Below are 12503 nucleotides of genomic sequence, written 5' to 3' on the forward strand. Positions count from 1 at the left end.
TGGCTTGGATTGCCACAACTATGAAACTGGAATAGTTGATGCATGTTTCTACATTGAGGTTTCCCTGCCACGATCTTTAGAGTGGAACGTCGGAGGGAAATTATTTTCTGAAAAGACAAATATATATGAAAAGCAGAAAGTTAGAAATATGTATTGGTGGATGGTGATGCTTTGTTGCAAAGTTGGCCTATCTGATTGATATGAATGGATGCCATTGGGTTGGACTGCTTACTATCTTCTTACATACAGTGCCTTGAAAAAGTATTCATACCCCTTGACATTTTCCACATTTTGTCATGTTACAACCAAAAATGTAAATGTATTTTATTGGGATTTTATGTGATAGACCAACACAAAGTGGCTCATAATTGTGAAGTGGAAGGAAAATGATAAATGGTTTTCAAAATATTTTACAAAGAAATGTCTGAAAAGTGTGGGGGGCATTTGTATTCAGCCCCCTTTACTCTGATACCCCTAACTAAAATCTGGTGGAACCAATTGTCTTCAGAAGTCACCTAATTAGTAAATATCCACCTGTGTGTAATTTAATCTTAGTATAAATACAGTCCTCAGAGGTTTGTTAGAGAACCTTAGTAAACAAACAGTATTATGAAGGCCAAGGAAATACACACTGAACAGGTCAGGGATAAAGTTGTGGAGAAGTATAAAGCAGGGTTAGGTTATAAGAAAATCTCCCAAGCTTTAAACATCTCACAGAGCTCTGTTCAATCCATCATCCAAAAATGGAAAGAGTATGGCACAACTACAAACCTACCAAGACATGGCCGTCCCCCTAAACTGACAGGCCGGGCAAGGATAGCAATAATCAGAGAAGCAGCCAAGAGGTCCATGGTAACTCTGGAGGAGCTGCAGAGATCCACATCTCAGGTGGGAGAATCTGTCCACAGGACAACTATTAGTCGTGTTCTTCACAAATTTGCCCTTTATGGAAAAGTGGCAAGAAGAAAGCCATTGCTGAAAGAAAGTCATAAGAAGTCCTGTTTGTAGTTTGTGAGAAGCCATGTGGAGGACACAGCAAACATGTGGAAGAAGGTGCTCTGGTCAGATGAAATCAGAATTGAACTTTTAGGCCTAAAAGCAAAATGCTATGTGTGGAGGAAAACTAACACCGCACATCACCCTGAACACACCATTCCCACCGTGAAACATGGTGGTGGCAGCATCATGTGGTGGGGATGCTTTTCTTCAGCAGGGACAGGGAAGCTGGTCAGAGTTGATGGGAAGATGGATGGAGCCAAATACAGGACAATCTTAGAAGAAAACCTGTTAGAGTCTGCAAAAGACTTGAGACCGGGGCGGAGGTTCACCTTCCTGCAGGACAACGACCCGAAACATCCAGCCAGAGCTACAATGGAATGGTTTAGATCAAAGTATATTCATGCGTTAGAAAGGCCCAGTCACAGTCCAGACCTAAATCCAATTGAAAATCTGTGGCGAGACTTGAAAATTGCTGTTCACAGACGCTCTCCATCCAATCTGGCAGAGCTTGAGATATTCTGCAAAGAAGAATGGGCAAAAATGTCCCTCTCTAGATGTGCAAAGCTGGTAGAGACATCCCCAAAAAGACTTGCAGCAAAAGGGGGTTCTACAAAGTATTGACTTGGGGTGGGGGGGGCGCCATACAAATGCCCCCCACACTTTTCACATATTTATTTGTAAAATATTTTGAAAACCATTTATCATTTTCCTTCCACTTCACAATTATGTGCCACTTGTGTTGGCCCATAACTTAAAATGCTAATTAAATACATTTATGTTTTTGGTTGTAACATGACAAAATGTGGAAAGTTTTGAAAGGGGTATGAATACTTTTTCAAGGCACTGTACCTGTACCTGGTTTGTCAGCCCCACATGCCTCTTACCTTTTAGTGCAATGAAAAAAATGTAACCCTAGTGAACTTAGGAGCATATTCAAACTAGTAATGGTGATTTTCACCAAAAATTCAATGGTGGTGAATCAATCACTGCCATTTAAAACAGATGCACCAAGAAGATTCAACTGCCCCTATAAGGGGGCATTTTGCATGATGCACAGATCTGTCAACTCAACCCCCATTATAGGTATGTCAGATACATCTGACCACTAGTCCGTTCGTATCCATGACTTCAGCCCTGACAAAAGGGAAGGCATTTCCCATGAAACGCGTAGGCTTCTTTTGATAAGATTTGTCAATAAAAGTTTGGACTAAAGATTCTGAAGTGTCTTGAATCTTTGTACTGGGTGATCCGCAACGCTCCCCCCTAAGCTTGATATTTACTGAAAGTCTTCTGTTGAGACTACCGAGAGAGGCAGTAGCCCAGGACCAGAGCAGGGTCCTTCCTTCACTACAAATTCACCGGTTGCCATTCCCTTTGAAGGAGGACCCGCCTGGGTGTAAGGGAATGTCAACTGGTGAATGTGCAGTGTAGGAAGGACCTTGCTCCTGGCTACGGCTTCCCCGTTAAGACATTCAGTAAATATTAAGCTTAGGGGTGAGTGTTGAGGAACAACCAGTACAAAGATTCAAGACACTTAAGGTCCAAACTTGTATCAGCAAATCTTATCAAAAAAATACAATGTGTTTCATAGGAAATGCCTTCCCCTTTCAGGGCTAAAGCCATGGATACCAATAAACTCGGGGTGAGATGCAACTGAGATGCATATAAAGAGTGCAGCCCAGGTCAGATCAAGCCCCTTTATAGGTACTGTATGTCAATTGCATCCCACCATTAGTCCGTTCATATCCATGGCTTCAGTCTCGATGAAGGGGGAGGGCATTTGAACCTCTGTACTGGGCTATCAGGTACCTGGTGAAGCCTGAAACATTGTGGAGGCCTCTCTTGCACCTCCTGCCCAACACTCCTGAGTGTGAGGCACATGGAGTGCCATGAGTGCCCGAGTAGCTGTCTGTTGATGTCTGGTCCTTAGGTGGGTAGTGCTGGAAGTCGTAGTCCTCAGGATAGGATGCTGAAGCAGCTTGGCACCAGAGCAGGAGATGGAAGCAGGGCCGGGTAGCAGGTGGCAGTCAACGACGGTGAGGGACCAAATCGGCAGGCAGAGTTCAAGAAGCAGGCCAAGGTTGGTAACAGCTGGGCAGAGTTGTGCAGAATCATCAGGCAGAGACAAGTCCAGTAAACAGGCCAAGGTCAGGGTAACTGGAAGAGTAAGGTAGAGGCAAAGAGCAGAGGTGAAGACCAGAGAGAAGCTTACACAGGTAGGAACGTTCAATGGGTCAGGTCTCAGGACACATGGAACAGGCTGAAGACCATTCATCAAGTTCTCCGAGTGACACACCTATTAAAATAGACTGCTGGACACCAAGTGTGCCAATTACTATGTGCACGTGCGGCCATCATAGCATTGTCTGGGGTTGACCTTTCATCCAGATATATGAGCAGCAATGCAATGCACGCGAGCATGAGCAGCATAAGTCTGCACTGCTTTCCTGCCAATCTGGTTTACTTTACATGGGCGCTCCTCAACACTCACCCCATTACTCTGGACTGACCTTCTGACAACAGCGAAACAGGCCTGCACAACGTGTGCCAGTATGGCAAGCTTGTATTCCCCATCAAAGGTTCACGTGACAGGGTGAGCAATCGGGAGACAGGAATATAGAGGTTTGACAACCTTATAGCAGGAAGTTCCTGAAAAAAAAAAGGACCTTTGGAAAGATTGTCAGAATTTATTTTTATGAAAGCTGCTAATTTAAATCATTTAAAACAGTTAAAAAAAAATAATAATGAAATAATAAATATTTTAAAAAATTATTTAAAACAATTTAAAAAAATAAATAATTCAAGTTTATAATTTAAAACTATTTAAAAAAATTATATTTAATAAATAATTAAAATTATAATTTAAAACGATTTAAAAAATAATATTTAATGAGGAGTTTCATACACTTTATAATTAAAACTATTTTAAAAATGATAATAAATAATAAATAATTTAAATAATAGTTTTAAACAATTTAAAAAATCATATTTAAAAAATAATTGAAATAATAATAAATAAAATAATTAAAAAATATATATATAAAATAATAGAATAAAAATATTTAAAGTATTAAAAAATAATAATAATTAGGAAATGACATTAAATGTCAAAGATTACTAAGAAATACAAAATTCAAAGCAAATAAAACATAAACATCTGAATACTTTCCCAGGCAGTACTGCGTCTGTGTTATCCTCACAGATTAAGTAACCTAAGCTGCCACTTACACACAGTTACCAAATATTGCATTGAACCACGCTGTGGGCATTGCGGAAGTGTTCCTGGCCGTAGAAATTCCCATGCTTTGTTATTCACAATAGACGGCTGAACAGCTGATTAACTTTTTAGACAGAAGTGGTGTTCTTGTAACCCGGGGTGTTTGTTTTAATAGTCCGTGTATATTATGTGCAAGCTGAATATGTCACAATAACACTACTGTAAAAACATTCTTTATTTTTGCGATCATTGTTAAAGCATACCAGAGAAAGGAGATTTTAACCTCTATAAACCTTGTTTTGACTATAGGTCATTGATGCCCAGGTCAAATTTTGCAGCATCCTAATGTGTCGGTTAACTTGACAACACCTCTGTGACTACTAATTTGCATGTTTAAATCATTGATTTTTTTATTTTTTTTTTTAAGGCTACACCAGGCTTTTATTTGGTGTACTGTTTTATAATAACATTTTATTTTTATATTTAATTATTTTATTTTATTATTGTTTTATTGCTTCACTGTTTATATTGGTTGCGCTACACTAGTTTTCGTTAATTTATAATAACATTGCTCTGTTTTTTTGCAGGCTACCAAGTGCCTGAAAATTTTGAAAAAATATACTTTTTACTATAATTATCAATATCAATTTTTTTGAATACTGTAATTGTATCAGGCAATTGCAGTATTAAACAGTCGCACACTGCCACCTGCAGGCAGAAGTGGCATTTGCAGTGTTGATGCCTGTTTTGTCAATGACTAGAGAGCACCGATTCTCAGTTAATTTTACAGTTACCACCAAAAAAAAAAAAAAAAATGGCCCTTTTAGGCTGTTAGGCTGCTACAGATGCTTACATCTGTAAGTGATAGTATACAATATGATTGGGGCATGTATGGGGGTTGATCTAAGCTAAAACAATTAACCTTTGCATGTGAGATGACCATGGGTTGCACAAAGTATATAAGAACAATTGTCCCAATATGCAAAAGGTGTGCAAGGATATATACTATATTGTCAAAAGTATTGGGACGCCTGCCCACATGCACATGAACTTTAATGGCACCCCAGTCTGCGTCCGTAATCATTTGGTGGAGGGGGGATTATGGTGTGGGGGTTGTTTTTCAGGGCTTGGGCTTGGCCCCTTAGTTCCAGTGAAGGAAATTCTTAAGGCGTCAACATACTAAGACATTTTGGACAATTTCCTGTTCCCAACTTTGTGGGAACAGTTTGGGGACGGCCCCTTCCTGTTCCAACATGACTGCGCACCAGTGCACAAAGCAAGGTCCGTGAAGACATGGGGTGGAGGAACTTGACTGGCCTGAACAGTGTCCTGAGCTCAACCTGATAGAACACCTTTGGGGTGAATTAGAGCGGAGACTGCGAGCCAGGTCTTCTCATCCAACATCAGTGCCTGACCTCACAATTGCGCTTCTGGAAGAATGGTCAAACATTCCCATAGACACACTCCTAAACCTTGGGGACGGCCTTCCCAGAAGAGTTGAAGCTGTTATAGCTGCAAAGGGTGGGCCAACTCAATATTGAACCCTACGGACTAAGACTGGGATGCCATTAAAGTTTGTGTGCGTGTAAAGCCAAGGAACCCAAGCACTACAGTAGAAGAGGGGAGGGAAGGAGAGGCACCAAGCCGCCACTGGTGTAGCATAGTTTAATGTAAAAAACACAATGGTACAATAAAAATACACCCACAAAGCAATCTGTGGTGACGGGGTGGGATCACCTGGGCAAAGTCCAGGAAGTACTGATGTCGCTGAAGGACGAAGCCACCATGGGAAGCGGTGCAAGAATCCAGACAGTCCAATGAGTGCTTGGGTTCCTTGGCTTTACACGCACATGAACTTTAATGGCATCCCAGTTTTAGTCCAATTAGTAGTTGCCACGAGGAGGGAGCTACCAAGCTCTGTAAGAACGATCTGTCAAACCCAGGAGTTGTGTGGCCAATCGACGCGTTTCCTCAGCCGGTTCCTAATGACCTCCTCCCCCTTTGCAAGACCGTTGCGGTTTCACCGCCACCTGAAGTGGAGAAAAATAGACTGCACCTGCCTCAAGACACAAGAGTGCCTAGGCACAGAAAGTGAACTGTGATTTTTTTTTTTTTTTTTAGGAGGACCTCAAGATAAATGGTGGATTTTAAAGGGTACTGCTTAGGCACAATTAACATTTCTAGGTGTTCCCTCCAAGAGCAGTCTTTGCTTTTTGAGTTCAGGTCCATTTTGAAGGATAGCATTACTAAAAGCATTGTTACTTTTTTTCGGTTAGGAACCTCTGTTTGAGACGCGTTTCCTCAGCTGGTTCCTAATGACCTCCTCCCCCTTTGCAAGACCGGTGCAGTTGAGCACCACCTGAAGTGGACAAAAAAGGGCTTCACCTGCCTAAAGCCTTAAGTGATTTCATACTGCAGATATATAGCTATGAGGCTCAAGACACGAGAGTGTCTAGGCACAGAAAGTGAACTGTTGTTTTTTTTTTTTAGGAGGACCTCAAGATAAATGGTGGATTTTAAAGGCTACTGCTTAGGAACAATTAAAATTTCTAGAGGTTCCCTCTAAGAGCAGTCTTTGCTTTTTGAGTTTAGGCCCAATTTGAAGGATAGCATTACTAAAAGCATTGTTACTTTTTTCAGGTTAGGAACCTCTGTTTGAGACCAAAACGGTTGGGGGTTTGCAGGAGGTTGAACTTGAAGGACGTTTTGTTTTCAAACTAATTAGCTTGTAGCTATAGAGGTATAAAAGTATGGCTTCAAAAGCCTCTCTACCGCACAAATAACCGATGTATTTTGCTATGCTCAGTCACGCATTAATTCACACTGTTTACTCTGCTGTAACAATTGAAGACTGCCTTAGATGAAATTAGTATTCATACGAAGGTGCAAATAACCATCTGTTCTACTATTCCACATTTGAGATAATGATGAGAGCATTATCCAGAAGCGTATAAACACATCTGAAACACAAGACTCTGGGACATTTTGGGAATGAATAAACTATAAAAGTAAAAGCATGATCCATTTACATTTAGTCAAACGTGCCTATCCCATCTTTACTAATGAGCAAATATTTTCAATGTGATATTTAAACAGACCTCGCGTTTTAGGCAAGGTCTTCTTTTTTTTCAATGTGGTCTCCAACTTCCTGTCCTTAAATGCTGGAAAAAGTGCGAAATAGAACCCGCGGAGAGAAAAACAGATAATATATTTGCCTTTCCCCAACGTCCGTAGTCCAGGGGTGACGTCATCCTTATGCTGACAAGCCATGACAGTTCTCAGGAGAAGATGCTGCAGCACAGTGCAGGGTTGTCTTCACATAGAATTTGGGCCACTCAACCTTCTGAGGTCTGGCCTGATAGAGGATGATGCAACTCTCGCCTAAGCATCGCGGGAGGAAGACACAGAAAGGTAAGTATATTATATGAGTAGCACAGTGGTGTAGTGGTGCAGCACACTTCCTCTTTGCAAAACTAAGGTTCCTCAAAGGAATCATCATCTTCGTGAAAGCAGTTATTTTTGGTTTCCATTTTTATGTGATCTTTGGAGCTCTTTTGGTTGGATCTTAACGTCAGAGTTGGAGAGTATATCATATTTTTCCACTCGATAAGACGCACTTTTTTTCCCCAAGAAAATGGGGGGAAATGTCTGTGTGTCTTATGGAGCGAATATTGACCAGGACCCCCCCCCCATCGCTGCTTCCATGTTAGAATAGTTGGGCCAGGGGCACGGCGGCGGTGGCCGGCCACCAACTAGCTGACACTGTTGCATTCTGGGAGTTGTAGTCCACTCCGTGCGCGCTCAAGCTCCCGGTGGGTGGAAAAGCAGCGCAGCACAGCCAGGGAACTACAACTCCCAGGATCTTGGAGGCAGGGCACGCCAGGGAGTCGGGACTTGGGACTAACGCGACTGGCTCGGGCTGCAACTTTGCTTGACTCCAGGACAGGAACCTCACGGCCCCCCAGGACTGGAGGTGGCCATGCAGGGACCTGCTAAGCTGGCACTAGCAGCTGCTATCACTGAGATGAGAGACCCTGACACCCACAGGGCCACCTTCCCCCCATATCCCATCTATCTCCCCCCTCTTACACCATATTTACTCTGCCCCAGTGTCCACCCAGTAACCTCAAAATAGCCCTCAATACTGTGGGTCCTGCTAGGAGCTGGCCATGGTCTGTGGGTTCTGCTGGCCTGTGTGTCCTACTGGCTAACTGGTAACCCAGCAGTCAGCAGGGCCCAAAAGTCAGAGGCCAGCTCCCAGCAGGGCCCACAAACATTTGGTTCAGAACATTTTTTTCTTGTTTTCCTCCTCCAAAACCTAGGTGTCATCTTTTGGTCGGTGCGTCTGGAACGAAAAATACATTAAGTCACCTAGTGTCACCCTATCTCTACAAGGACACGCAGATCCTTCTTCTTTATTGGCTTACCCAGTTTTATCCTTTGTCTACAAGGACATCCAGATTCTTCTCTATTATACATTCACCTAGTTTCATTCATTCAGGGAAACCTAAAACTTCTTCATAATTGATTCACCTAGTTTTGTCTTATGTCTACAAGGACACCTTGATCCTTCATCATTGACTCACCCAGTGTCATCCTATGTCTACAAGAATACCCAGATCCTTCTCCATAATCAACTCACTCAGTTTCACCCCATTGCTAAACAGACACCCAAATCCTTCTTTATTATAGACTCACCCAGTTTCACTTTATGTCTACAAGGTAAGCTAGATCCTTCTTCATCATTGACTCTCCCCAGTTTCAGCCTGCCTCTATAAGGACACCCAGATGCTTCTCCATCATTTACTAACCTGATTTCATCCTTTGTCGTTAAGGACACCCAGATCCTTCTGTACTATAGACTCACCCAGTTTCACTCATATCTACAGGGACACCTAGATCCTTCTATATTATTGATTCACCCAGTTTCATCCTATGTTTATAAGGACACCCAGATCCTTCATCATTGACTTACCTAGTGTCATCCTATGTCTACAAGGACACCCAGATCCTTCTCCATCATTGACTCACCCAGTTTAATCCTGTGTCTGCAAGGACACCCAGATCCTTTTCCATCATTGACTCACCCAGTTTCACACTTTATCCACAACGACACCCAGATTCTTCTCTATTATTGGCTAACCTAATTTCACCTTATGTCTGCAAGGACACCCAGATCCTACTCCACCATTGATTCACCCAGTTTCATCCAATGTCTACATGGACACCCAGATCCTTCACTATAATTGACTTACTTGTTTTTAACCTATCTCTACGAGGACGCCCATATCCTTCTTCATCATTGATTTACCCAGTTTCCTCCTTTGTCTACAAGGACACACAGATTATTATCTATTATAGATTCACCAAGTTTCATTCACATCTACAAGGAAACCTAGAACTTCTTCATAATTGATTCACCTAGTTTCATCCTATGTATACAAGGACACCCAGATCCTTCATCATTTACTCACCCAGTGTCATCCTATGTCTAGAAGGATGCCCAGATCCTTCTCCATCGTTGACTATCCTGGTTTCATCTTTTGTCTTTAAGGACACCCAGATCCTTCTCTACTATTGACTTACCCAGTTTCACTCATATCTACAGGGGCACCTAGATCCATGTACATCATTAATTCACCCTAATTCACCCATTTTCATCCTATGTCTACAAGGATGCCCAGATCCTTCATCATTGCCTAACCTAATGTCATCTTATGTCTACAAGAACTCCCAGACCTTTCATCACTGACTCGTCTAGTGTCATCCTATGTCTACAAGAACTCCCAGACCCTTTATTACTGACTCGCCCAGTGTCATTCTGTGTCTACAAGGATGCCCAGATCCTTTTCCACCATTGATTTTGACATTGACTCAGTTTCACCCTGTGGCTACAAGGACACCCTTTGTTATAGACAGCTTTATGTCTACAAGTTCTCCCAGATCTTTCTCCATCACCGAATCACACATTTTCAGCCTAGAGTGCAACTATTTTAGCCCCAAATTCATTATGTTGACTCCATATTCACTCCGTTTGCCATGTAGATGCCCAATCAACCTGGAATATTTTTTGTCTGTGTCATTGTGTACGTTTTATATATCTTGGAAGGATTAAGGTTGCATTACATACAAAAAAAAAAACTGCCTTCACAGAAGAGTTGAAGCTGTAATAGCTGCAAAGGGTGGGCCAACTCAATATTGAAACCTACGGCCTAAGACTGGGATGCCATTAAAGTTCATCTGCGTGTAAAGGCAGGGGTCACAATACTTTTGGTAATATAGTGTATTTTTATTAGTACTTTTAATAAAATCAATTGTAAACCACAAGAAAACATGCCATAAATCAAAGAGTAAGGGATCAATACTGGGATCAGAAAGGCACAGTACAGGTTCTGGGATGCTTCCCGGGAACACAGCTATCCCGGGACAGTTTAGTAAAATGCACGATTGTCCTGGCAAATCTGGGACAGCTGGCAAGTTTGATGCAATGCAGGATTGTCATGAGCCCCCCCCCCCATATGCACCATGATATGTGCTCATGCATCGAGACAGCCCTGGGTGTAAGCCATTCGGTTCAGGTGTTATATTCACATTTATTTTATTTTCTGAATCATATCAAAATTGTCCCACCTTGGTGCACTTCAGTACTGTACTCATAGGATCTACCATCAACCACCCACCATGCTCTTTTGTACGTCCCATAGTCCCCACTGACTAGCGTTAAGATCTTATTTTAAGGGGACTAAAACTTTTCCTTTATTTTCCTGTTAACATATCTATTTATTTTTTTTGTGATTTATCTTATTCTCTTCGGAACCTCACATTTCCTTTTTGAATTTTTCACAAACTGATTTTTTTTTTTTATGACTTTTTGGTTGTAACTTCTGGAATGACAAAAGTGTTCTTTCAGAATAATATTTTTAAAATGCCTTGTTATGGATTTTATGTCACACCGGAGGTAAGCTCCATAGGATTCATTGTTTTTTTGTTATGTTTTTCAACAGAACTGTGATGTTGTACATTTAAAGCAAAAATAAAATAAAATATTCTTGCATTTTCTAGCCAATCACCACAACCCGAAAAAACTGCTTAAAAATGCACTGCAACCCATTCCGCTGCATTAAGGTCCATTTTTTAATGCATAATGAAGATCGGCTCTAATTTGTGTTGGAGGTGCATCCTCACAACTATCCAGTGCAATAGAATGTATGTCACACTTGTTAACATAATACAAGTGGTCCTTTCTAGGAGACTGAAGTAGTATTAAACCCCAAAATAAAAACATCCCTTTACATTACCTATATACACTCACCGGCCACTGTATTAGGTCCAGCTTGCTAGTACCTAGTTGGACCCCTTATGCCTACAATCTTCGTGGCATAGAATCAACAAGGTGTTGGAAACATTCCTCAGAGATTTTGCTCCATAGTGACATGATAGCATCACGCAGTTGCTGCAGATTTGTCATTGATAGGGCACATCCATGATGCCAATCTCCCATTCCACCACATCACCAAAGGAGCTCTATTGGATTGAGATCTGGTGAGTGTGGAGGCCATTGGAGTACAGTGACCTCATTGTCCAGTGGTGAGATGATTGGAGCTTTGTGACATGGTGCATTATCCTGCTGGAAGGAGCCATCAGAAGATGGAGGACACTGTAGTCATAAAGGGATGGACATGGTCATCAACAATACTCAGGTAGGCCGTGGTGTTAAAACAATGCTCAATTGGTACTAGGGGGCCCAAAGTGTGCCAAGAAAATATCCCCCCCTACACCATTACACCACCAGCCTTAACCGGTGATATAAGGCAGGATGGATCCATGAATGTCACAGCTGAAATCCAGACTCATCAGACCAGGCGACGTTTTTCCAATCTTCTACTGTCCAATTTTGGTGATCCTGTGCCAATTGTAGCCTCAGTTTCCTGTTCTTAGCTGACAGGAGTGGCACCCGGTGTGGTCTTCTGCTGCTGCAGCCCATCTGCTTCAAGGTTGGATGTGTTGTGCGTTCAGAGATGTTGTTCTGCATACCTTGGGTGTAACGAGGGGTTATTTGAGTTTATGTTGCCTTTCTATCATCTGGAACCAGTCTGCCCATTCTCCTCTGACCTCAACAAGGCATTTTCCTCCACACAACTGCCACTCACTGGATATTTTCTCTTTTTCCCACCATTCTCTGTAAACCCGAGAGATGGTTGTGTGGGAAAACCCCAGAAATACTTAGACTGTCCCGTCTGGCACCAACAACCATGCCACGTTCAAAGCCACTTCAATCCCCTTTCTT

At 42.0% G+C, this 12503-nt stretch overlaps 1 protein-coding gene across 1 annotated transcript in view; it reads left to right on the forward strand.

Moving 5' to 3' along the window:
- PAPPA (pappalysin 1) overlaps window positions 1-12503 on the forward strand; it is a 320719-nt gene that overhangs the window by 257959 nt on the left and 50257 nt on the right. The window lies entirely within an intron of this gene.

The sequence above is a fragment of the Aquarana catesbeiana genome, linkage group LG09, assembly GCF_042186555.1.
Source record: "Aquarana catesbeiana isolate 2022-GZ linkage group LG09, ASM4218655v1, whole genome shotgun sequence".
In the NCBI taxonomy this organism is placed as follows: Eukaryota; Metazoa; Chordata; class Amphibia; order Anura; family Ranidae; genus Aquarana; species Aquarana catesbeiana.